Genomic DNA, 26190 nt, shown 5'->3' with positions numbered 1-26190 from the left:
TCGCTCCTTCTTGGTGGTAGAGGTTGCAGGGGAAGGAGGTGCTGTCAAAATAATCTTGGAAAGTTGCTGCAGTGCATCCTGTAGATTGTAGATACTGCATCCACAGTGCGCCAATGACGTAGGGGCGAATATCAAGTCCACTGGCAGGGTTGCCAATCAAATGATCGGTTCTGCTCGAGGCTTATAAAAGGCCAGTGGCAGGAGGAGGAGCAGCAGTTGGGAGAAGCTAGCTGGTGCAGGGACAAAAGTCAAAATAGAAGTAAAAAGAAATTGAAGTGTGATGTCACAACCAAGCGGGTAAGTGATTGGTGAGTACTTGTTCTTTTTCTTATCAGTAGGAAACCTTTGACATTGTTGCCAAAGTAAGTTAATCTAAGGATTAAGTCATGGTAGGAGAGCCCAGAGCCATGTCATGCTCCCCCTGTACTATGTGGAAAGTCCTTGGCTACTACGTTTGCGGGAAGTGTGTCCAGCTGCAGCTCCTGTCAGACCACATTGCGGAGCTGCGCATGGATTCACTCTGGAGCATCTACGATACTCAGGACGTCATGGATAGCACGTTTAGTGAGCTGGTCACACCACAGGTAAAGATTACACAGGCAGATAGGGAATGGGTGACCATCAGGAAGAGGAGGGGAAGGAAGGTAGTACAGGGGTCCCCCGCGGTCACCTCCCTCCAAAACAGATATCATTTTGGATACTGTTGAGGGTGGTGGCTCATCAGGGGAAGACAGCAGAAGCTAACTTCATGGCACCAGGGGTGACTCTGCTTGACAGGAAGGCAGGAAAAAGAGTGGGAGAGCTATAGTGATAGGAGAATCTATTGTAAGGGGAATAGATAGGCGTTTCTGCGGCCGCAAACGAGACTCCAGGATTGAATATTGCCTCCCTGGTGCAAGGGTCAAGGGTGTCTCGGAGCGGCTGCGGGGCATTCTGGAGGGGGAGGGTGAACAGCCAGCTGTCGTGGTACATATAGGTACCAACGATATAGGTAAAAAACAGGATGAGGTCCTACAAGCTGAATTTAGGGAGCTAGGAGTTAAATTAAAAAGTAGGACCTCAAAGGTAGTAATCTCAGGATTGCTACCAGTGCCACGTGTTAGTCAATAGGAATAGCGGGATAGTTCAGATGAATACTTGGCTTGAGGAATGGTGCAAGAACATAAGAATTAGGAACAGGAGTAGGCCATCTAGCCCCCGAGCCTGCTCCGCCACTCAACAAGATCATGGCCGATCTGGCCGTGGACTCAGCTCCACTTACACGCCCGCTCCCCATAACCCTTAATTCCCTTATTGGCTAAAAATCTATCTATCTGTGATTTGAATACATTCAATGAGCTAACCTCAACTGCTTCCCTAGGCAGAGAATTCCACAGATTCATAACGCTCTAGGAGAAGAAATTCCTTCTCAACTCGGTTTTAAATTGGCTCCCCCGTATTTTGAGGCTGTGCCCCCTAGTTCTAGTCTCCCCGACCAGTGGAAACAACCTCACTGCCTCTATCTTGTCTATCCCTTTCATTATTTTAAATGTTTCTACAAGATCACCCCTCATCCTTCTGAACTCCAACGAGTAAAGACCCAGTCTACTCAATCTATCATCATAAGGTAACCCCCCTCATCTCCGGAATCAGCCTAGTGAATCGTCTCTGTACCCACTCCAAAGCTAGTGTATCCTTCCTTAAATAAGGTGACCTTAACTGCTTGCAGTACTCCAGGTGCGGCCTCACCAATACCCTGTACAGTTGCAGCAGGACCTCCCTGCTTTTGTACTCCATCCCTCTCGCAATGAAGGCCAACATTCCATTCGCCTTCCTGATTACCTGCTGCGCCTGCAAACTAACTTTTTGGGATTCATGCACAAGGACGCCAAGGTCCCTTGCCACCGCAGCATGTTGTAATTTCTCCCCATTCAAATAATATTCCCTTTTACTGTTTTTTTTCCCCCCCAAGGTGGATGACCTCACATTTTCCAACATTGTATTCCATCTGCCAAACCTTAGCCCATTCGCTTAACCTATCTAAATCTCTTTGCAACCTCTCTGTGTCCTATACACAACTCGCTTTCCCACTAATCTTTGTGTCATCTGCAAATTTTGTTACACTACACTCTGTCCCCTTTTCCAGGTCATCTATGTATATTGTAAACAGTTGTGGTCCCAGCACCGATCCCTGTGGCACACCACTAACCACCGATTTCCAACCCGAAAAGGACCCATTTATCCCGACTCTCTGCTTTCTGTTCGCCAGCCAATTCTCTATCCATGCTAATACATTTCCTCTGACTCCGCGTACCTTTATCTTCTGCAGTAACCTTTTGTGTGGCACCTTATCAAATGCCTTTTGGAAATCTAGATACACCACATCCATCGGTACACCTCTATCCACCATGCTCGTTATATCCTCAAAGAATTCCAGTAAATTAGTTAAACATGATTTCCCCTTCATGAATCCATGCTGCGTCTGCTTGATTGCACTATTCCTATCTAGATGTCCCGCTATTTCTTCCTTAATGATAGCTTCAAGTATTTTCCACACTACCTTGGAGCGTAGCTAATGTAACCCCACTTTTTAAAAAAAGGAGAGAGAAAACAGGGAATTATAGACCGGTTAGCCTGACATCGCTAGTGGAGAAAATGCTGGAATCAATTATTAAAGATGTAATAGCAGCGCATTTGGAAAGCAGTGACAGGATCAGTCCAAGTCAGCATGCAGTTATGAAAGGGAAATCATGCTTGACAAATCTTCTAGAATTTTTTGAGGATGTAACTAGTAGAGTGGATAAGGGAGAACCAGTGGATGTGGTGTATTTGGACTTTCAAAAGGCTTTTGACAAGGTCCCACTCAAAAGATTAGTGTGCAAAATTAAGGCACATGGGATTGGGGGTAATGTACTGACGTGGATAGAGAACTGGTTGGCAGACAGGAAGCAAACAGTGGGAATAAACGGGTCCTTTTCAGAATGGCAGGCAGTGACTCGTGGGGTACCGCAAGGTTCAGTGCTCGGACTCCAGCTATTTACAATATAGGTGCAGGAGCAGGCCATTCGGCCCTTCGTGCCTGCAGCGTCATTCAGTATGATCATGGCTGATCATGCAACTTCAGTACCCCACTCCCGCCTTCTCTCCATACCCCATGATCCTCTTAGCCGTAAGGGCCACATCTAACTCCCTCTTGCATATATCCAATGAACTGGACTCAACAACTTTCTGCGGTAGAGAATTCCACAGGTTCACCACTCTCTGGGTGAAAAAGTTTCTCCTCATCTCGGTCCTATGTGGCTTATCCTTAGACTGTGACCCCTGATTCTGGACTTCCCCAACATCGGGAACATTCTTCCTGCATCTAACCTGTCCAGTCCCTTCATAATTTTACATGTTCTATGAGATCCCCTCTCATTCTTCTAAATTCCACTGAGTATAAGCCTAGCCTATCCAGTCTTCATATATCAGTGCTGCCATCCCAGGAATTAGTCTGGTGAACCTTCGCTGCATTCCCTCAATAGTAAGCACATCCTTCCTCAGATTAGGAGACCAAAACTGCACACAATACTCAAGGTGTGGCCTCACCAAGTCCCTGTACAACTGCAGTAAGACATCCCTGCTCCTATACTCAAATCCTCTCGCTATAAAGGCCAGCATGCCATTTGCTTTCTTTACTGCCTGCTGTGCCTGCATGCCTACCTTCAGTGACTGATGTACCATGACACCCAGGATTCGTTGCATCTCCCCTTTTAATCTGGAGTGATTAACTGTGCGAAGATTTTGCATGGCCTTCTATGCATGTGCGCAGAAAATAATCCAGGGCAGGCAGTCGGGCACCTGAGCTAATTTTCTATTCTCAAGCCCAGAGACAGAAGTCAACTGTAACATCCAATCACCTTCTTAGCTGAGACAGGCTAATTCAGCACCAACCAGGGCTTGAACCTGTATAGCTCAGTATTACACCAGGGAATTAATTTACCCTCTCAGCTGTCAATTAAACTGTCAGCCTTTCGACTGCAGAAAGATTACTCCTGCTTCACTAGATTTCTTAAACTGTATATTAAGCCTAACTAATAACTTTGATTAAAATTAGGAGGTATGGAGCTTCCAGATCAGATAGGTGGAAAGTTAGCTCAAAACGGCACCAAAAAACCTACTGCGTATTCTGGCAGCTCTTCGGTGTCTTTCTGGTCCTGGTGCGCTGTTTCTGTTTGAGTGGGGGGCGGGCAGAGCTTCAGCCCTGCGCTGAAAACAGTGCTGGCAGCTATGCACGTGCGCAGGTGGAGTCTGCGCGCATGTGCAGTAGCTCCTCGCCCTCCCAGCACATCCTGATGCTCGTCGCCCCTATCCTGGGCCAAGCGGCTGCACTTCATTAGCTGTGAAGTGTTTTAGGACATCCTGAGCTTATCATTCAGTTTCTTTGAAATACAATTTTGTTCTCCGCTTTGTGCTGATCTAACACTTTGTCAAATCATGTCCATGGAGATGAGATATTACAGTTTTGCGCAATCTCTGATACACACAAAACAACTGACGGAGAGAAAATATTCTATCAACAAAGGCTTCTGTAAACAGAGTCAAGAACCAATTTTAAAAACAGAGCAAGTTATTTTTCCTCTCAAAATGTTCAGGGTTGTCAATGAAGCTGGATTCATATGGAGGTGCTTTGGAGATTTACCATATTTCCCTTGTTTTCATGTCCGCAATCCCTCATTCCTCACATTATCTACTTGGACTATCTTCAGTGCAAACATCCCTCTCCCCTTCAGTTATGCGTGCCTCCCGCATCTAGCCATGACCGAGGGGCTTGCTGGTGTGGTGTGTCGTGTTTCGGAGATCTCGCCTGCTGCAGTGGGATCGGTGTCAGTGGGTGTAATGTCTGTAAGCTTGTAATGACATAGCTCCACACTGTGGATGTGGACGTATTGTGTTACTGCAACTAAAGGTGAATAAATGAGTCAGCTGACCAGAAGCTTTTGGAACTTCTGAGATGCTGTCTGCCAATGTAGAAAGCTGTGTGTGCTAGGCTCTGTGAATATATCACATTTGGCGACGAGATGGAATTTTTCGAAAGATGTAAGGCTGAAATTTTGTTGGTACAGGATTCAGCCAGCCGACAGAGACACTTTGGAAGCTTCTCTGTCTTTGGAAATAGCTACAAAATCCGAGGTAAAACAACGAGCACACTGTCTGCAAAGAAAACATAGAAACATAGAAAATAGGTGCAGGAGTAGGCCATTCGGCTGAACATGCAACTTCAGTACCCCATTCCTGCTTTCTCGCCATACCCCTTAAACCCCCTAGTAGTAAGGACTACATCTAACTCCTTTTTGAATATATTTAGTGAATTGGCCTCAAAACTTTCTGTGGTAGAGAATTCCACAGGTTCACCACCCTCTGGGTGAAGAAGTTTCTCCTCATCTCGGTCCTAAATGGCTTACCCCTTATCCTTAGACTGTGAACCCTGGTTCTGGACTTCCCCAACATTGGGAACATTCTTCCTGCATCTACTCTGTCTGAACCCATCAGAATTTTAAACGTTTCTATGAGGTCCCCTCTCATTCTTCTGAACTCCAGTGAATACAAGCCCAGTTGATCCAGTCCCGCCATCCCGGGAATCAGTCTGGTGAACCTTCGCTGCACTCCCTCAATAGCAAGAATGGTCTTCCTCAAGTTAGGAGACTAAAACTGTACACAATACTCCAGGTGTGGCCTCACCAAGGCCCTGTACAACTGTAGCAACACCTCCCTGCCCCTGTACTCAAATCCCCTCGCTATGAAGACCAACATGCCATTTGCTTTCTTAAACACCTGCTGTACCTGCATGCCAACCTTCAATGACTGATATATCATGACACCCAGGTCTCGTTGCACCTCCCCTTTTCCTAATGTCACCATTCAGATAATAGTTTGTTTCTCTGTTTTTATCACCAAAGTGGATAACCTCACATTTATCCACATTATACTTCATCTGCCAAGCATTTGCCCACTCACCTAACCTATCCAAGTCACTCTGCAGCTTCATAGCATCCTCCTCGCAGCTCACACTGCCACCCAACTTAGTGTCATCCGAAAATTTGGAGATACTACATTTAATCCCCTCGTCTAAATCATTAATGTACAGTGTAAACAGCTGGGGGCCCAGCACAGAACATTGCGGTACCCCATGAGTCACTGCCTGCCATTCTGAAAAGTACCCATTTACTCCTACTCTTTGCTTCCTGTCTGACAACCAGTTCTCAATCCATGTCAGCACACTACCCCCAAAATCCCATGTGCTTTAACTTTGCACATTAATCTCTTGTGTGGGACCTTGTCGAAAGCCTTCTGAAAGTCCAAATATACCACATCAACTGGTTCTCCCTTGTCCACTCTACTGGAAACATCCTCAAAAACCCTTTCACCAATCCATGCTGACTTGGACCTATCATGTCACCTCTTTCCAAATGCGCTGCTATGACATCCTTAATAATTGATTCCATCATTTTACCCACTACTGAGGTCAGGCTGACCGGTCTATAATTCCCTGCTTTCTCTCTCCCTCCTTTTTTAAAAAGTGGGGTTACATTGGCTACCCTCCACTCGATAGGAACTGATCCAGAGTCAATGGAATGTTGGAAAATGACTGTCAATGCATCTGCTATTTCCAAGGGCACCTCCTTAAGTACTCTGGGATGCAGACCATCAGGCCCTGGGGATTTATCGGCCTTCAATCCCATCAATTTCCCCAACACAATTTCCCGACTAATAAGGATTTCCCTCAGTTCCTCCTCCTTACTAGACCCTCTGACCCCTTTTATATCCGGAAGGTTGTTTGTGTCCTCCTTAGTGAATACCGAACTAAAGTACTTGTTCACTTGGTCTGCCATTTCTTTGTTCCCCGTTATGACTTCCCCTGATTCTGACTGCAGGGGACCTACGTTTGTCTTTACTAACCTTTTTCTCTTTACATATCTATAGAAACTTTTGCAATCTGTCTTAATGTTCCCTGCAAGCTTCTTCTCGTACTCCATTTTCCCTGCCCTAATCAAACCCTGTGTCCTCCTCTGCTGAGTTCTAAATTTCCCCCAGTCCCCGGGTTCGCTGTTATTTCTGGCCAATTTGTATGCCACTTCCTTGGCTTTAATACTATCCCTGATTTCCCTTGATAGCCACGGTTGAGCCACCTTCCCTTTTTTATTTTTACGCCAGACAGGGATGTACAATTGTTGTAATTCATCCATGCGGTCTCTAAATGTCTGCCATTGCCCATCCACTGTCAACCCCTTAAGTATCATTCGCCAATCTATCCTAGCCAATTCACGCCTCATACCTTCAAAGTTAGCCTTCTTTAAGTTCTGGACCATGGTTTCTGAATTAACTGTTTCACTCTCCATCCTAATGCAGAATTCCACCATATTATGGTCACTCTTCCCCAAGGGGCCTCGCACAACGAGATTGCTAATTAATCCTCTCTCATTACACAACACCCAGTCTAAGATGGCCTCCCCCTAGTTGGTACCTCGACATATTGGTCTAGAAAACCATCCCTTATGCACTCCAGGAAATCCTCCTCCACGTATTGCTTCCAGTTTGGTTAGCCCAATCTATGTGCATATTAAAGTCACCCATTATAACTGCTGCACCGTTATTGCATGCACCCCTAATTTCCTGTTTGATGCCCTCCCCAACATCACTACTACTGTTTGGAGGTCTGTACACAACTCCCACTAACGTTTTTTGCCCTTTGGTGTTCTGCAGCTCTACCCATATAGATTCCACATCATCCAAGCTAATGGCCCCAAGTCTCCACACGATAAAAAACAGGCGCCCCTCCGAGCTGGGCACCCGTTTTTCGCGCCGAAAACGGCGCCGGAAAAAAAACCGCGCGATTCTGGAGCGCCCTGCAGCTCCATGTCTGCTTGGCGCGGCGCCAGGGGGGCAGAGCCTACCACTCGCGCATATTTTGTAAGTGGGAGGGGGCGGGTACCGTTTAAATTAGTTTTTTTCCTGCCAGCAACCCTGCGCGTGCACATTGGAGCGTTTGCGCACGCGCAGTGTGAACGAAACATTGGCACTCGGCCATTTTTGTAGTTCTTTGTAGCTGTTTAATTTTTGAACATTTTTTAATAAAAGCACATTGCCATCAGCATATCAGCACTGAGGCTTCTTGCAGCAGTGAGAAGGCTGCAGGAAGCCTCAGAAAGTTGAGGCAGTCGTTTCCCGACGGCCTCCCCCCCTGCCGTCGGGAAATGGCTGCTGAACTTGTCAGGCTTCCTGCAGCCTTCCCCCCCCCCCGCCCGCTGTCGGGAACGGCTTCCTCCTCGCCCCCCCCGGGAACGAACGGCTGCCTCCTTCCCCCCCCACGTGGGAACGAACGGCTGCCTCAACTTGAGGCTTCCTGCAGCATTCTTCCTGGCTGAAGCACTTTCACACAGGTAGGAAGATGGTTTATTTAATCTTTTCTTTGCTTATACATTTTTATTCAGGTTGGATTTATTTGTATAATATTTGTATAAGTATAAATAAGGATTTATTATAGAATTTAATGACTTCCCTTCCCCCCCCCCACCTCGTTCTGGATGCCTAATTTGTAACCTGCGCCTGATTTTTTAATGTGTAGACAAGGTTTTTTCAGTTCTACAAAAATCTTCACTTGCTCCATTCTAAGTTAGTTTGGAGTACGTTTTCACTGTGGAAACTTTGAAATCAGGCGTCAGTGGCCGGACACGCCCCCTTTTGAAGAAAAAATTCTGTTCCAAAGTGAAACTGTTCTAACTGACTAGAACTGCAGAAAAAAAAATGTGGAGAATTGCGATTTCTAAGATAGTCCGTTCTCCACCAGTTGATCCTAAAAATCAGGCACAAATCATGTGGAAACTTGGGCCCAATGTCCTTCCTAACTATTGCATTAATCTCCTCTTTAACCAGCAATGCTACCTCACCTCCTTTTCCTTTTGTTCTATCCTTCCTGAATGTTGAATACCCCTGGATGTCGAGTTCCCAGCCCTGATCATCCTGGAGCCACGTCTCTGTAATTCCAATCATATCATATTTGTTAACATCTATTTGCACAGTTAATTCATCCACCTTATTACGGATACTCCTTGCATTAAGACACAAAGCCTTCAGGCTTGTTTTTTTTAACACCCTTTGTCCTTTTACAATTTTGCTGTACAGTGGCCCTTTTTGTTCTTTGCCTTGGGTTTCTCTGCCCTCCACTTTTCCTCATCTCCTTTGTCTTTTGCTTTTGTCTCCTTTTTGTTTCCCTCTGTCTCCCTGCATTGGTTCCCATCCCCCTGCACTGCAGAGACAAAATGGCAGCACCCATAGGAGTAATGTGGCACTTAGGTGAATATAAACGTGACCAGGAAAGGTTTAAGGCATATGTGGACCGGCTAGAAATGCATTTTACTGCAAACAATATAATCGAAGTTCCAGAGAATGCTGATCAGAAACGGGCTGTGTTAGAACATAGGAGAGCGATTTTCTTATCTGAAGCGGGTCCTGAATTGTATGAAATGCTGATAAGTCTGCTTGTGCCTGACGAGCCAAAGGACACAGTGCTTAAAAAGAGATTTAACTAAGCTGAACCCCAAACCGTTAGAAATTGCTGAAAGCTATCAATTCGGTTTTCAAAATCAAAAGGCTGATGAAAATATCTGAGTACATTGTAGCATTAAACAAGCTATCTATTCACTGTAATTTCGGAAACTTTCAAAACCGAGCATTGCAGGACCGATTTGTTTGTGGGATGAAAAATGATGCAATAAGAAAGTTATTGACGACAGATGACTTGACTTTTGAGATTGCTTGGCAGACAGTGAGGTCGATGGGCATGGCCGATCAATATTCCCGAGAATTAAATAATAATTACGGTTGTCAGTTAACCGAGGTGAATCGCCTGCCGATTCAAAGTAAAAGGCGGTGGGGGGGCCCAAAGTCTCAGAAACTATAAATTCTAACAGAGCACCAAAGTCGTGATATAGGTGCCTGGGACAACACATTGTCTTCACATATGGACAACTTTGAGCAGAGAGTTTCTTCTGCAGAAAGACTGGGCAGCTTGCGAAGGCATGCCGACTGAAGGGTAAACCAGCTTTCAAAGCTATGAGTAGAAATCCCCAGAGACCACATAGCATGGAAGAGCAACAACAGGATGAGGAGATGTTAGAGTTAAACATCATCAGGAGCACGAGGTTAACGGACAGCGATTCGAAAAGTAAAAACATCCACATAGATGTTGTGGGATTCAAGATACCAATGGAAGTTGACACGGGTGCATCCGTGAGTGTAGTACCGAAGTCGCTATACCTCGACAAATTACGTGATTGTCAATTTCAGAACTTGCCTCTAATAGTAGTGAAAGGAGACAAGCCTGTCTTACTAGGAAGAAATTGGTTGAGATCACTGAAGCTGGATTGGAGTGAGATTTTTCAGGTTGAAACGAGATTTGCATCAACAGATGATGTTATCAAGAGTTATCCGAAGGTGTTCTGCGAAACGGGCAGTCCAATCCAAGGCTTCAAGACGAGGGACGCTAGATCGGTTTACTGCCACGTTCGGTACCATTTGCACTCAAGGAGAAAGTTGAGGAAGAACTCAAAAGACTAGAGACTGTGAGCATTATTTGTAAGATCGATCGATGTAATTGGGCTACACCCATTGTTGTTATACCCAAGTCCGATGGTAAGGTGAGATTGTGGTGATTATAAAGTAACCGTAAACCAGGTTCTAGAGGGTAATGTTCCCAATACATTGCTGAATATAGAAGATTTATTCACAACACTGACAGGTGGTCAGACCTTCTCAAAACTGGATCTTACGATTACAGCTTGAACTAGATGAGGAGTCCAAATCATGTTTGACTATAAATACTCATCTAGGCCTGTATCAATTTAATAGGCTTCCGTTTGGAGTGTCTTCCGCCCCTGCCATATTCCAAGGGGGTGATGAACCAGATTTTGCAAGGTATTGAAGGGGTAGTATGTTATTTAGATGACATACTAATTTCAGCACCAAATAGGCAAATTCAAAGTAACATACTGAATGAAGTCCTCAAAACGGCTAGAGAAGCACAGAGTACAAGTGTGTGCTAAGTGTGAGTTATTTCAAAACTCAGTGTAGTACTTAGAGTACAGAGTAGACAAAGATGGTTTACATCCAATCAGCAATCAGAAATGCACCCACTCCCAAGAATGTCACTGAACTTCGATCATTTTTGGGTCTTTTGAACTATTATAGGAAGTTCCGACCAAATTTGGCTACAGTATTACATCCACTGAATGAACTATTAAAAAACAGACCCATTGGAAGTGGTCAGAAGATTGCGATATAGCATTCAAGGAGTGTAAAAGCAAATTGGTAGAGAGCACCATGTTAGTTCATTATGACATACCTAAGGAGATTACGCGAGCACGTGATGCCTCTCCATATGGAGTTGGGGCAGTAATCTCTCATGTATTATGTAGTGAGGAGGAAAGACTAATTGGTTTTGCTTCACGCACTCAGTGCCAGAGAGAGTAATTATGCGCAAATCGAAAGGGATGCTTTGGCATTAATTTTTGGGGTCAATAAGTTTCAAATACTTGTATGGTCGTAAGTTTACCATAGTTACGGACCATAAGCCCTAACAGCAATCCTCCATCCAAAGTCCCCAGTTCCAACATTAGCTGCAGCCCGAATGCAGAGATGGGCTTTGATTTTGTCAGCATATACATATGATATTGAATACAGACTATCAGCTGATCACAGTAATGCTGATGCAATGTCTAGATTGCCTTCCCCATCACAAGTTACACCCGATAGGGAAGAAGTGTTTTATTTTTCATACAACTCTTTTGGGGGGGGGGGGGGGAACAAAATAAATATTAGATCAAGTGCCCCCCCGATCTGGGGGACACTCCAGACACTTAACTGCTCCTTTTTCTAATAAATGTTTTTTTATTTTTTTTATTATTTTATTTTTCATACATTGATGAACTGCCAGTCACAGCTGGAGAGATTGGTAGAGCAACCAAACGTGACCCAGTGATGTCAAAGATGTATAATTATATTGCAAATGGAATGCCAAACCAGGTAACAGACAAAGATATTTATCCATTCTTCATTCGTAGGAATTAATTATCAGTCAATAAAGATTGTATCATGTGGGGTGCAAGAGTGGTATACCAAATAAATTCAGGTCCAAATTTTTAGGAGACCTCCATGACCAGCACCTGGGAATGTGCTTGACCAAGAGTTTTGCACACAGTTACTTATGGTGGCCAGGTCTTGATAAAGATAGAGTACATCGTGAGTCAGTGTACGACATGCCAATCGGTAAGCAAGCAACTACCATCAGTACGGTCATGTATGCAACCTTCATGTAACTGAAACCTTCATGACAACACTGCATACTATATACACCTAAGAAATGCACACCTTGACCACAGGGGGTGAACTTCTGGGAGACACTCCTCACCTGGTTATCCAGGTATATAAAGGGAGGTCCCACGCAGGGTCAACACTTCTTGGTCCTGTGAATAAAGGTTCAGGTCACAGAGTGACCTTGTCTGCAGAATGTGCCACGTGTGAATTTATAGTAGTGTGTAAGGACACTACAAGTACCATTACAGCCATGGAAAAGGCTTCCTAGGGTGTGGCAAGGGCCACATGTTGATTTTGCTGAGCTGGAATGACAACAATTGTTAATTGTGATCGCTAGCCATTTGAAGTGGGTCGAGGTGTTTCCAATGTGGAAAATAAAGTAAAACATTGGACATTTTGCAAAAATTATTTTCTTCATTTGGCCTCCCTGAAGAAATTGTTTCGGATAATGGACCACAATTTCCTTGAGAAGAATTTGCACAGTTCACGAGCAAAAATGGTGTGAAACATACCAAGGTTCCACCATACCATCCTGCTTCGAATGGTGCAGCAGAGCGCACTGTACAAATTGTAAAATGTACCCTCATAAAACAAATGTTAGATCCAAATCCAAAGAAACAACAGTTGTCATTGGATCACAAATTGGCTGATTTTTTGATTACGTATTGTAATGCTCCTCACACACAACTACTGGTAGAACACCAGCAGGGTTGTTCCTAAAACAACAGCCACGAACCAGATTCTCATTATTAAAACCAAACTTGGCACAGTCCGTAGAAGAGACACAATTAAGACAGAAAGAGAATCATGCTAGAGGTAGACTAAAAGAGAGAAGTGTGAAATTAAATCAGAAGGCGAGTGTGAAGAACCATGACCATAAATGGGTAACATGGTTACTAGGTAGTGAAGATATGTGGTCCTCGCACATATTTGATGCAGATGTTTGATAGTGGACAGATTAGGTTTATTCATATTGAGATCATATTTTACCTACAGACATGGAAGGAGTTGAAAGTGGGAATGATTCAATTATTTCTGACTCATCAGATAGTTTTGATACACCAGTAGCATATCCTACATCAAATGTACTGGAAACAAATCCAAGAGAAAATTAGAATTTAAGTCTGAGTCCAAGTCAGGCAGACAAACAGTTTGAAGTTAGAGAGAGTTCAAATGTAAATCAAGGGCATCCTTTGGAGGAAAACTTTCCTCGGGATCAGCCTTGAATGAGTTTAAATTCGACACCATGTTTGGAAGGTTCTGTTCGAGAGCAAAGGTATCCTCTTCGAAATAGAAAACAAGTGGTTAAGTTAAATTTATAAATATGGCAAAATAAGTCCATATCCTTTGTTATGTATAAACATGCAAGTTATGTATAATGTTTGTTATAACAACATCTTCATTAAGGAGGGAGAAGTGTAATGTCTGTAAGAATGTAATGTTGTAGCTCCACACTGTGGATGTGACGTAGTGTGTTACTGCAACTAAAGGTGAATAAATGAGCCAGCTGACCACAAGCTTCCGGAACTTCTGAGATGCTGTCTGCCATTATAGAAAGCTATGTGTGCTGGGCTCTGTGAATATATCACAGAGGGCCGAGGAAGCCAGCGACTGATTGCCCTCCACTATGAGATACGCAGAGATCTCTCACAACTAGATCAATGAAAGCTTGATAAACCGTGCGGCAACTGCTACTAAATCAAAAAAAACGTAGCTTCACAATAACTGACAGCAAGAATTTCTGGGGTATTGATGACCTATTACTCAACATGTAGCCCTGATCACAATCGGGACAGCAGTGTCTGCCTCAGCTGGGAACCTACACTTGCTGTGACACCCGCCACTCCCCACCCCCACCCCCTAACTTCTTCCAGGATCTGCACACAGCCAACTACAGGAAATGATTGATGGTTTATAGACTTCCTCAACCCAACTGGAGTCTGTACTGCAGTCAATCCCACCAGATTACCCCACTGCCCCCTTCCCACGATACGACGCAATGTTACCACAACGCAGCAGCAGGAACCTCTCCATTTCTCGGGACTTTAGCCCACTGCTGCGGTCAGATCCATCAAGCTCCGCAACCGGTGAACAACTTAGAAGTCCTGGACAATAAGTGGTACACTGCTGCTGGCTTCAAGTCTCCCGCCCCTAGCCCTGGCCGAAGGGCTTAGCCAGTGAGTGCTCCAGTCGGCAAGGTAGGACTTTTTATTTTTTATTACTTGATTTATTTTTCAATTATTATTTATGATGATGGTTTCTATGCTTCTTTAAAAGTGAAGTGTTTAATGCTTTGGAGAATCCTCTAACTTCCCTTCCACCCCCACCCCCACCCCCCCCCCCGACCCCAATCTCTGGCTACCTGCGCTGATCTCTTAATTCACCGCAAGGTTTTTCAGAACGTACAAAAGAGGCCTCAGTTAGTTTGGAGTAAGTTTTAGCTGGCTAAACTTGCTTAAATGGCCAACAGGCCTAAGTGGCTGGTAACGCCTCCTTTTGAAAAAAAAACTGAACTAAAAAAAAAACCTAACTAACTCACTTACACTGGAGCAACTTAAATAGGGAGGATTGTGATTTTTAAGTTACTCCAAAAAAATCTAGTTGCTCCAAAAAAAAAATGGAGCAACTCCTGGGGAAACTTGAGCCCAAACTTGACTTCGGTTCATAATCAAGGCTGACAGTATAGGACAATACTGAGAGTCTCATTATTTGGTTGAGATATTAAATTGCCCTTTATTCAAAAAAACAAAGTTGTCCTGGACAACACTCTTCCTTCAACCAATACAGTCCCCAACGCTTAAATCATCATATGCAGTCCCTCGGAATCGAGGAAGACTTGTTTCCACTCCCAAAGTGAATTCTCTGGTGGCTGAACAGTCCAATATGAGAGCCACAGACCCTGTCAAAGGTGGGATAGATGTTTGTCGAGGGAAGGGGTGGGTGGGGTTGGTTTGCCGCGCGCTCCTTCCGCTGTCTGCGCTTGACCTCTTCACGCTCTTTGCGTTGAGACTCGAAGAACTCAACGCCCTCCTGGATGCACTTTCTCCACCTTGGGCGGTCTTCGGCTAGGGTCTCCCAGGTGTCAGTGGTGATGTCGCACTTTACCAGGGAGGCTTTGAGGGTGTCCTTGTAACGCTTCCGCTTAGATTGGGTGTGTTAATGCGCTATACGTGGTGGACAGTGAAAACAAAAAACAAAGTAACCAACATTTTTTTTTAAAACAAGAAATCTCCATTTAGCAACTGCCTCTCCTAATTGTTAGCAGTTGCATCCAGAATCTCATCACCAAAGTAATCAAACTTTAACCAGGTGCGAACAGCTAATTGAAATTGCTTGAAGATCCGACTTTGCTTGAACTCAGCAGAGCCTTTAAAATAGGTAAGAACATAAGAAATAGGAACAGGAGTAGGCCATATGGCCCCTCGAGCCTGTTCTACCATTCAATAAGATCATGGCTGATCTGATCATGGACTCAGCTCCACTTCCCTGCCCGCTCCCCATAACCCCTTATCGTTTAAGAAACTGTCTATTTCTATCTTAAATTTATTCAATGTTCCAGCTTCCACAGCTCTCTGAGGCAGCGAATTCCACAGTTTTACAACCCTGAGTGAAGAAATTTCTTCTCATCTCAGTTTTAAATGGGCGGCCCCTTATTCTAAGATCATGCCCTCTAGTTCTAGTCTCCCCCATCAGTGGAAACATCCTCTCTGCATCCACCTCATCAAGTCCCCTCGTAATCTTATACATTTCGATAAGATCATCGCTCATTCTTCGAAATTCCAATGAGTAGAAGCCCAACCTACTCAACCTTTCCTCATAAGTCAACTCCCTCATCTTGGGAATCAACCTAGTGAACCTTCTCTGAACTGCCTTCAAAGCAAGTATATCCTTTTGTAAATATGGGAACCAAAACGGTACGCAGTATTCTAGGTGTGGCCTCACCAATACCCTGTATAACTGTAGCAAGACTTCCCTGCTTTTATATTCCATCCCCTTTGCAATAAAGGTCAATATTCCAATGGCCTTCCTGATCACTTGCTGTACCTGCATACTAACTTTTTGTGTTTCATGCACAAGTACCCCCAGGTCCCACTGTACCACGGCACTTTGCAATCTTTCTCCATTTAAATAATAACTTGCTTTTTGATTTTTTTCTGCCGAAGTGCATGACCTCACACTTTCCAACATTAGACTCCATCTGCCAAATTTTTGCCCACTCATGTAGCCTGTCTATGTCCTTTTGAAGATTTTTTGTTTCATCCTCACACATTGCTTTTCCTCCAATCTTTGTATCGTCAGCAAACTTGGCAACGTTACTCAGTCCCTTCTTCCAAGTCGTTAATATAGATTGTAAATAGTTGGGGTCCCAGCACGGATCCCTGCGGCACCCCACTAGTTACTGGTTGCCAATCCTAGAATGAACCATTTATCCTGACTCTCTGTTTTCTGTTAGTTAGCTAATCCTCTACCCATGCTAATATATTACCCGCAACCGTGAACTTTTATCTTGTGCAGTAACCTTTTATGTGGCACCTTGTCAAATGCCTTCTGGAAGTTCAAATACACCACATCCATTGGTTCCCCTTTAACCACCCTGTTCATTACATCCTCAAAGAAATCCATCAAATTTGTCAAACAGGACTTCCCCTTCATAAATCCACGTAAGTACAGGGTAAGCACTTATTGAACTGCCCAAAATAGCTGCCGCATTTAAAGCGGCGTCTTTGCAATTGATTCCTACGGTACTGGCAAATGGTTAATGCCATTTCCCGATATAGACGGCTGTCTGCAATAAGCGTGAATGGTTCTATTCCTATCTATCCAGTTGTAGCCAGAGAATCACTGGCAATGGCTTCTCTTGCCATTCCCGCACCATTATCTCTGGAATCCCACAAGGATCTATCTTTGCCCACCGGAATTTCTCATCTGCATGCTGCCTTTCGGCAACAACATCTGAAAACAATGTCAAGTACGCTGATCACATCCAGTTCTACCTTACCGCCACCTCTCTTGACCCCTCCACTGCCTCCAATTCGTCACGCTGTTTGTCGGACATTCAGTATTAGATGAGCAGAAATTGTCACCAATTAAATATTGTGAAAATCAAAGCTGTTATGTATTGATGCTTGGGGTCACCAGACACCAGAGGGCACCACTGTCAGAGGTCATCGGGCTGTATGCGCGGTCACTGGTATATAAGCACGGTTACTATGTCATGTGAGTACCTTGGACGCAAATAAAGTTGGATCGGGTTTACACCTGAGGCAGTTTACAGTAACAAGACTCTTGAGTCATTACAAAAGCCATTGCCTTTGGTCCCTGCACAAACTCCATTCCATAGCCACCGACTCCATCGTTCTCCCTGGCACTGTCTCAGGCTGAACCAGACCATTCACAACATTGCCATACTATTTGACCGTGAGCTGAGCTTCAAACCCCATATTCTCTCCATCACCAAATCCACCTATTTCCACTGCCGTAATACTGCCCTACTCAACCATGCCTCAGCCCATCAGCTGCTTAAACCCTCATCCATGCCTTTGCTACCTCCAGACTCAACTATTCCAATGCTCTCCTGCTGGCCTCCTACTTTGCTTCTTAAACTTGAGCTGATCAAAAATCTGCTGCCCATATGCAATATTCCCTGTAATTTGTTTCTGGGGCGCTTGGTCCCTTTAACAGGCTGCACGGCCCATTCAAAATTCTACACGTGTATTTTTTTTTCCAACTTAAAAGCCAGCTCACGGGCTGCGTGGGACCCCGAGAGCTCTGTGCAACTGCGCAGCTTAAAGGGAACATTGCCCATATCTTGGGCTCAATTTTCCTGTTATCTGCGCCGGGTTTTTGTTTTGAGTAATTTAAAATCTCCAAGTTTCCCCAAAGTTTCTGCACTAGCGTAACTCAGTTAGTTATGATTTTTTTCAGGTTAGGATTTTTTTTGCTTCAAGGGAACATAACCTGATGTCTGCATCAGCTTTTCACATTTAAGCAAGTTTGGCAACTTACATTTTTCCTAGGACGGTGCATGCAACCACTCCCAAAAAACCTTCTGGGCACTTAAGAAAAAGCAGTGCACATAAGAAAAAGCAGCGCACATAAGAACAATCAGCACAGAACGCGCCATTGTTTTTAGGCAAGTTTTTGGAGGGAGTCTAGAAGGCAAAAAATATGCATCATAAAGCTTATTGTTTTCAAAGTCAAAGGGAAGAAAATGGAAGTCTAATGCAATTCTTTAATTTTTTCCAAGTACCACGCCACCACCGAACGTCTCCTCACCGGGCTCGGAGTGTCGGTCGGCAGAATCGCTCCCTCGCCCAGACACAGGGGCTCTGGGTACTCAGATTCAAAAGAAGCCTGGTGGGATTGGGGTGGAGTGGAAGCCGAACTGAAGGGATGAGAACTATAGGTTATACAGCAGCTTCAAAAGAAGCCTGGAGGTGGGGTGCAGCGGGTGGTGGAAGCCGAGCCCTTCTCCAGTCAAGGGAGTGATTCTGCCGGCCCTCGACCCGGTGAGGAGATGTTCGGTAGTGGAGTGGTACTTTGAAAGTCAAAAATTAAAGAATTGCATTAGACTTTGTTTCACTGAATGCCTAGCTTCCCGTTCTAAGCAAGCCTATTGCGCATGTGTAGACCAGGGGAGGTCCATACTTGAGCTTCTTGCAAAGCTACAAATAAATTATGGGGGCAATATTGACAATGCCATACCTCGTGCAAGCCTTCTGCATGATTGTGCTGTGGAGAAGATTATTAGACATCACCTCCTGAGGAACCTCAGAGCATGTAGGATGATGGGCAGGAGGCCTTACCCACATCGGGTATATCGAGACAGGCATTCATACCTGCACCCGAGTGATGCAGACTGTGTGAGAAGGCTGCGTTTCCGCAAAGAAGTTGTAACCAAGATCTGAGAGTTAATAAAAGCAGACCTGCACCCTAGAAGCGTCAGGAGGACTGCTTTGTCAGTTGAAGTAAAGGTTACAGCTGCACTTTCATTTTATGTATCTGGATCATTCCAGGCCACAACTGGAGATGTGTGGACCATTTCTCAACATATATCTGCATTCGGCAGGTGACTGCTGCACTAAATGCCCAGAGGAATGACAACATAAAGTTTCCCATGTCCGCCCAGGCAACACGTGACACGGTTGTGGGCTTCTCCAGGATTGCTGTCTTCCCAAAAGTACATTGATTGTACCCACATTACCTTGCGAGCGCCGTTGGAGGATTCCGAGATATACAGCAACAGAAAAGGCTTCCACTCTGTGAATGTGCAGCTCGTCTGTGACGACATGCATTGCATCATGGCAGTTGATGAAATATACCCTAGGAGCACCCATGATGTGTTCATCCTATGCAAGAGTGCTATAGCTGCCATGTTTCAGCAGCAGCCAGAAGGGCAGAGCTGGCTGCTGGGGGACAAAGGATACGACCTTGCCACCTGGCTCATGACGCCCCTATGTGTAACTCGGACGGAAGCCGACCAGAAGTACAAACATGTCGCACATTGCAATGCACAGCATGAGAGAGGACCAATGGCATCTTGAAGCAGCGTTTTCGATGCCTGGACCATTCCAGAGGCTACTTGCAATACTCCCCCGAGGTTGTCGATCAGTTCACTGTTGCATAACTTAGCCATCATGAGGCAGCAGCAGATGGTAGTAGAAGACTCACCTGAGGTGAGAGTGGCTGATGATGAGGTGGAAGATGCGGATGACGAGGAGGAAGAGAACGAGGAAGCCATGCAACTACCTGAACCCGGAGCAAGACGGCGGGCCGTCGTGCCTCTTTAACAATTGCTTGAGCCTTGCACCAGCCGCTCATTCATGAATGCTTTGCTGCCTGAAGGCGCATCGGCAAATATTCCAAATGGACCATGTTTACTGTTTGGACCTGTTCCGTAATGTGTTGTGTTAATGAAACGGATTCAGTTATAATTTATTATATATTTTATTCAAAAGTTTAACACTTGTTTGTACTTAATTCAACTTTACTAAAAATATTCTTGTATCAAATTTTAAAGTTTTCATTTGAGATCACTTTGAAACTTTTAAACTTGTAAATTTACATCACTTACAATAAACTTTTAATTTAAGAACAGTTACAACAGTAACAATAACAACAACAGCAGCAAAGAAAGGCTACACCCATCTCTGCTGCACCTTATTCTAAGACCGCCCGTTGCGTTTGGTCTTGTTGACTCCACCCCTGCCAGCGTACAGCGTTTCTCGGGTTGGTACCAAGTTTATTCTTTCGAGCATCTCGGGTAATGCGCACTTCTTGATGGGGGTTCTAGGCAGGCAGTAATGTGGAAGGCCCGGCTTGGGCCTCTTCAGAGATTGGTCTGAGGATTGGAGTGAGAGTGGCAGTTGATTCTGTCAAAGGCAGCGGGGTCTGGGCGTGTTCCCTTATTGCAGCAGCTACCTTCGACATTCCCTCCCTCATGTTCATCGACAGTGTATTGGCTACCTGCAGCATTCCCTCCCTAATGCGCCCGGACAATGTTCCCATTTCTCATGAGTGTGTACTTCTCCCGATAGTCCCAATACCTCATCACCCATCCCACTGATGGTGTCCAGGAGTGATCGCGTAAGGTCAATGCTCTCCCCACTTATTGCCATCATCTGAACCACATCTGTTACATCCTGCACCTCAGGAGAGAGCTGTCGAGCTATTCTTCCCCTCCTCACCCTAGGTGCGGCTTGCTACATCCCTTGGGGTTCGGCAGCCTTGGACGGCGCTCTGGGTGTGCCTCGCTGCACCCCACTGGAACCCGCCGCCTCGGACTGTGCAAAACCATGGAATGTCCCAACACTTGTACTACTCAGAAAAGAGGCTTGTACCTCAATGGCCAGCACTAGCACCTCCTCTAAGGATAAGGGGTAAGCCATTTAGGACCGAGATGCGGAGGAACTTCTTCACCCAGAGAGTGGTGAACCTGTGGAATTCTCTACCACAGAAAGTTGTTGAGGCCAATTCACTAAATATATTCAAAAAGGAGTTAGATGAGGTCCTTACTACTAGGGGGATCAAGGGGTATGGCGAGAAAGCAGGAATGGGGTACTGAAGTTGAATGTTCAGCCATGAACTCATTGAATGGCAGTGCAGGCTAGAAGGGCCGAATGGCCTACTCCTGCACCTATTTTCTATGTTTCTATGAGTACAACAGTGGGGGCTTCCTCATCTCCCTCACCTTCACCCCATGCTCTTGTCCTGGAAGGTGGGATTGGAAGATGTTCTCCTCTTCAGGCTCATCTGCGTCTGAATCTTCTTCTGCATCGGCTTCAGTCTCGGCAAGGTTGGCCTCAAGTTCTGCAAAATATAACAGAACAGACAAATGGTTAGCAGCAGAGGAGGGGGGCAGGGTGGCATGAGTAGGCTCACACAGTGCAGGCAGCAGGCTCATTTGAAGGACCACGATGAATGAAATTACATGGCATTAACTGAAGTGTAGCTGACAGAGACATCCCCATGAACCGAAGCATGGCTAGCCCACGCAGTACATAACTTTTAGCAAAGCCAGACTGTGCAATTTGCAGGACTTACCCTCTCCCATGAGTGTGGGCCCAGCTTTTGCAGTGGTGGTTGCTTTTCTCCAGGCAGGACCCATCAAAGCAGCGACCCTGTCTTCCAAGGGTATCAGTGGGTGCAGATTTGCCGGGCTTCCTCCTGTTCGAGTTCGCTCTCTTTTGTTGTGCGCCACCTTCCTCTGCAAAGATGAAAATATAACTTTTTAGAGAGGGTGTTTTTCTGCTGGGTGGGACATTTACAATTGCAATTTCAGTGAATAAATGAGAATATTACTTACACTAACTACTTGACCAAGGTCCTGCCACTTCTTTTTGTATTGGCCTCCAGACCTCAGGTGGTCACCATTGCACAGTAATCTTGTGCATTAGTTCCAGCGTTTCTGCATTTCTTTTAGCGAAACTTTCAGATGTGATCTCTGCCATCTGGCCTCAATTAAAGTAACCAGTGCCTCAATTTCCTTGTGAGAAATTCTTGGTTCTTGAGCCGCGCGCCATATTGCAGCTCAGATTTTTTCCACTGAGAATTAAAGTTCTCACACACAACTGGCTCTTTTAAAATGGCCAAATGCAGACCGGGAAGTGTACTGGGCATGCGCGCCCATAGCAGTTACGTAAAAAGTGTCATTTTTTTCCCGTGTATGCACAGAAGTTGGGGGGGGGGGGGGTGGGTAGTATCTCTTTTTCGGCAGACATTAGGCTCCACCCCCCGAAGCGAAAGGACAGGCTGCACGGCGCCAATTTCAAAAGTTAGAACGTGGAAACTTTCAAGTTATTTTTTTGGCGTAGTCGGGCCCAAAAAGTCAGGCATAACTTTTGAAATAAGCCAAAAAAACGGCACTGGGAAAAATTGAGCCCCTTAACTTGCACCAAGTTCCATTCATTCACTGCACTTTCTGATCCAGCAACACCTCTATTTTAAAATTAGCATCCTTGCTTTCAAATCGCTCCATGCCTTTGTAGCCTCCTCCAGCACTACAACCAAATTCTGACCTCTTGTGCATCCCCACATTTCATCGCTCCACCATTGCCGGCCGTGCCTTCAGTTGCCTAAGCCCTAAAGCTCTGGTATTCCCTCCCTAAACCTCTCCTCCTTTAAGATGCTTCTTACCAAGCTTTCTGTCACCTGAACAAATATCTCCTTATGTGGCTAGGTGTTAAGAGAGTTATCAAACAAAACTTGTGAACTGCCTTGGGGCATTTTATTATGTTAAGGCGCTCTATAAATACAGGTTATTTTAAGTGGTGGAGACTTTTCCACCGAAAGGCGGGTTAATTGGTCATTCATCTTACTGCTGTTTGTGGGAATTTGTCTGCATACCAACGGTTATGCACTCAAAAAAAAAAAGTTAATTGTGTGCTGTATTTTGAGACATTTCAACTTGACAAGGCAATATTTGAGTGCAAGTTGTTGGGGTGACAATACATATATCGAGGGGAATGGAAGGAATGCAAATTGAATCATTCACTCCATTAAGCTTCTAATTTCAGCCATGCCTTGTGATTAATTGTCATGTATGGAAGTCATGCATTTCCTGTCAAGGGGAGAAAATTCAAAAAGTCAGCAACCAGTCCACCCACATACATCTTACCACCAATCTAAGAGTGGCACTGGCAGAAGCCAGAGTGTAATTTGATTTTCCTCTCTGCCTCACTAAGTGCACTGATCAGCAAAATGAGAGTGAGAAGGAGAAAGCAAGTTTAAAAAGAAAACGGGTAACTCAGCTATTACAACCTTCGGTGAAATAGTTCTTATGATACAAGAAGGCCAAACTATCTTGGCAATAAAGCCTGTGATCCAGCTTCTGCATTCTGAACATTCAGTTGTGTTTGGCATATTTGGCATAGTAGTATCAATACATTACAGGAGAAAAAAAATCACTTAAGCCAATGCACTTTAATGCTATATATGGCTTGTTTCTTCTTAATCCAGCACCCCAAGTTCTACCATCCCTACCACCAACTGTGGCAAGCTTGTAGCTTCCAGTGTTTCACTCGTGTTATATGGCTCAAAATATTCTGAAATTCGGCGATTATAGGTCTATCACATGTGGTGGTAGGCTAGAGAGCAATTTAAAGGTGATAAATTAAGACTAATGCACAAAATAAGTATTTGTACAACATTGAAGTGCGTTAGCTGACGTATAATTTTTTTTCTCTTAAGTGTAACGGTACCGATACATTAAATAAGCTGAGCAATATCACAAATAGTGCATTATATTTGCATTTATCAGGTGTCAAGTAGTGTTCAGTTTATGACTTGTATAGAGAAGTGTATGGTGCAATGAACAACGGAGGCACAGCTTTCAGATCACCTCACCACATAATTTATTATACTTTACAATTGCTTTTTCTAAACTGAGAATGCATCAGTCTGACCGAGATGTGTATATTAAGTGAACTACCAACCTGCCCCCGACACACAGCATTTCCTCCCAGTTATCAAAATCCACGACGGGGCCTTGGACAACGTGGACCATTTTCCATACCTTGTGAGCCTACTGTCAACAAGGGCAGACATCGGTGACGAGGTCCAACATCGCCTTCAGTGTGCCATTGCAGCCTTCGGTCACCTGAAGAAGAGACTGTTTGAAGACCAGGATCTCAAAGCCGGCACCAAGCTCATCGTCTGCAGAGTAGTCGTGTTACCCGCCCTCCTATATGATTCAGAGACATGGTCTATGTACAGCAGGCACCTCAAAACACTGGAGAACTACCACCAACGCCGCCTCCGCAAGATCCTGCAGATCCATTGGCAGAATAGGCGCATCAATGTCAGTATTCCTGCAAAGCTAACATCCACAGCATCGAAGCACTGACCACGCTCGATCAGCTCCGTTGGACGGGTCACATCGTCCGCATACCTGACACGAGTACTCTACTCGGAACTCCTACACGGCAGGCGTTCCCCAGGTGGGCAGAGGAAATGCTTCAAGGTCACCCTCAAAGCCTCCTTGAAAAAGTTGGCCTAAGACCGCTCAAAGTGGAGGAAAAGCATCCGGGAAGATGCTGAACACCGAGTTTCTTTGCCAGGAGCAAGCTGAAGCCAAGCGTAGGCAGCGGAAGGAGCGCACAAGAACCCCACCCATCCGTTCCTTCAACCATGTGCCCCACCTGTGACAGAGACTGTAGGTCCCGCATTGGACTCTGTCACCTGAGAACTCATTTTTAGTGTGGAAGCAAGTCAGCCTTGACTCCGAGGGGTGGAAGAAGGGTAGAAGAAGAAAGAAGAAAGAAGAAAGAAGAAAGAAGAAGGGTAGAAGAAGAAAGAAGAAAGAAGAAAGAAGAAAGAAGAAGGGTAGAAGAAGAAAGAAGAAAGAAGAAAGAAGAAAGAAGAAGGGTAGAAGAAGAAAGAAGAAGAAAGAAGAAAGAAGAAAGAAGAAGGGTAGAAGAAGAAAGAAGAAAGAAGAAGGGTAGAAGAAGAAGGGTAGAAGAAAGAAGAAAGAAGAAAGAAGAAGGGTAGAAGAAAGAAGAAAGAAGAAGGGTAGAAGAAGAAGGGTAGAAGAAAGAAGAAGGGTAGAAGAAGAAGGGTAGAAGAAAGAAGAAAGAAGAAAGAAGAAGGGTAGAAGAAGAAAGAAGAAAGAAGAAGGGTAGAAGAAGAAAGAAGAAAGAAGAAGGGTAGAAGAAAGAAGAAAGAAGAAAGAAGAAGGGTAGAAGAAGAAAGAAGAAAGAAGAAGGGTAGAAGAAGAAAGAAGAAAGAAGAAGGGTAGAAGAAAGAAGAAAGAAGAAAGAAGAAGGGTAGAAGAAAGAAGAAAGAAGAAAGAAGAAGGGTAGAAGAAAGAAGAAAGAAGAAAGAAGAAGGGTAGAAGAAGAAAGAAGAAAGAAGAAGGGTAGAAGAAGAAAGAAGAAAGAAGAAGGGTAGAAGAAGAAGGGTAGAAGAAGAAAGAAGAAAGAAGAAGGGTAGAAGAAGAAAGAAGAAAGAAGAAGGGTAGAAGAAGAAAGAAGAAGAAGAAGGGTAGAAGAAGAAAGAAGAAAGAAGAAGGGTAGAAGAAGAAAGAAGAAAGAAGAAGGGTAGAAGAAGAAAGAAGAAAGAAGAAAGAAGAAAGAAGAAGGGTAGAAGAAGAAAGAAGAAAGAAGAAGGGTAGAAGAAGAAGGAAGAAAGAAGAAGGGTAGAAGAAGAAAGAAGAAAGAAGAAGGGTAGAAGAAGAAAGAAGAAAGAAGAAGGGTAGAAGAAGAAAGAAGAAAGAAGAAAGAAGAAAGAAGAAGGGTAGAAGAAGAAAGAAGAAAGAAGAAGGGTAGAAGAAGAAAGAAGAAAGAAGAAGGGTAGAAGAAGAAAGAAGAAAGAAGAAGGGTAGAAGAAGAAAGAAGAAAGAAGAAGGGTAGAAGAAGAAAGAAG

The 26190-nt window shown here is 44.6% G+C and overlaps 1 long non-coding RNA gene across 1 annotated transcript in view; it reads right to left on the bottom strand.

Moving 5' to 3' along the window:
• LOC139242887 (uncharacterized) overlaps positions 1-22029 on the bottom strand; it is a 50756-nt gene extending 28727 nt beyond the window's left edge. The window contains exons 1-2 of the long non-coding RNA XR_011589387.1: positions 21874-22029; positions 21521-21639 (exon numbers count right to left, since the gene is read on the bottom strand). This is a non-coding gene — a long non-coding RNA (uncharacterized lncRNA). The remainder of the gene's footprint in view (positions 1-21520; positions 21640-21873) is intronic.
• Between the last annotated feature and the right edge of the window lie 4161 nt (positions 22030-26190).

The sequence above is a fragment of the Pristiophorus japonicus genome, unplaced genomic scaffold, assembly GCF_044704955.1.
Source record: "Pristiophorus japonicus isolate sPriJap1 unplaced genomic scaffold, sPriJap1.hap1 HAP1_SCAFFOLD_1509, whole genome shotgun sequence".
In the NCBI taxonomy this organism is placed as follows: Eukaryota; Metazoa; Chordata; class Chondrichthyes; family Pristiophoridae; genus Pristiophorus; species Pristiophorus japonicus.
The sequence above is the reverse complement of the archived record's forward strand: the minus strand, read 5'-3'. Positions and strand labels throughout refer to the sequence as shown.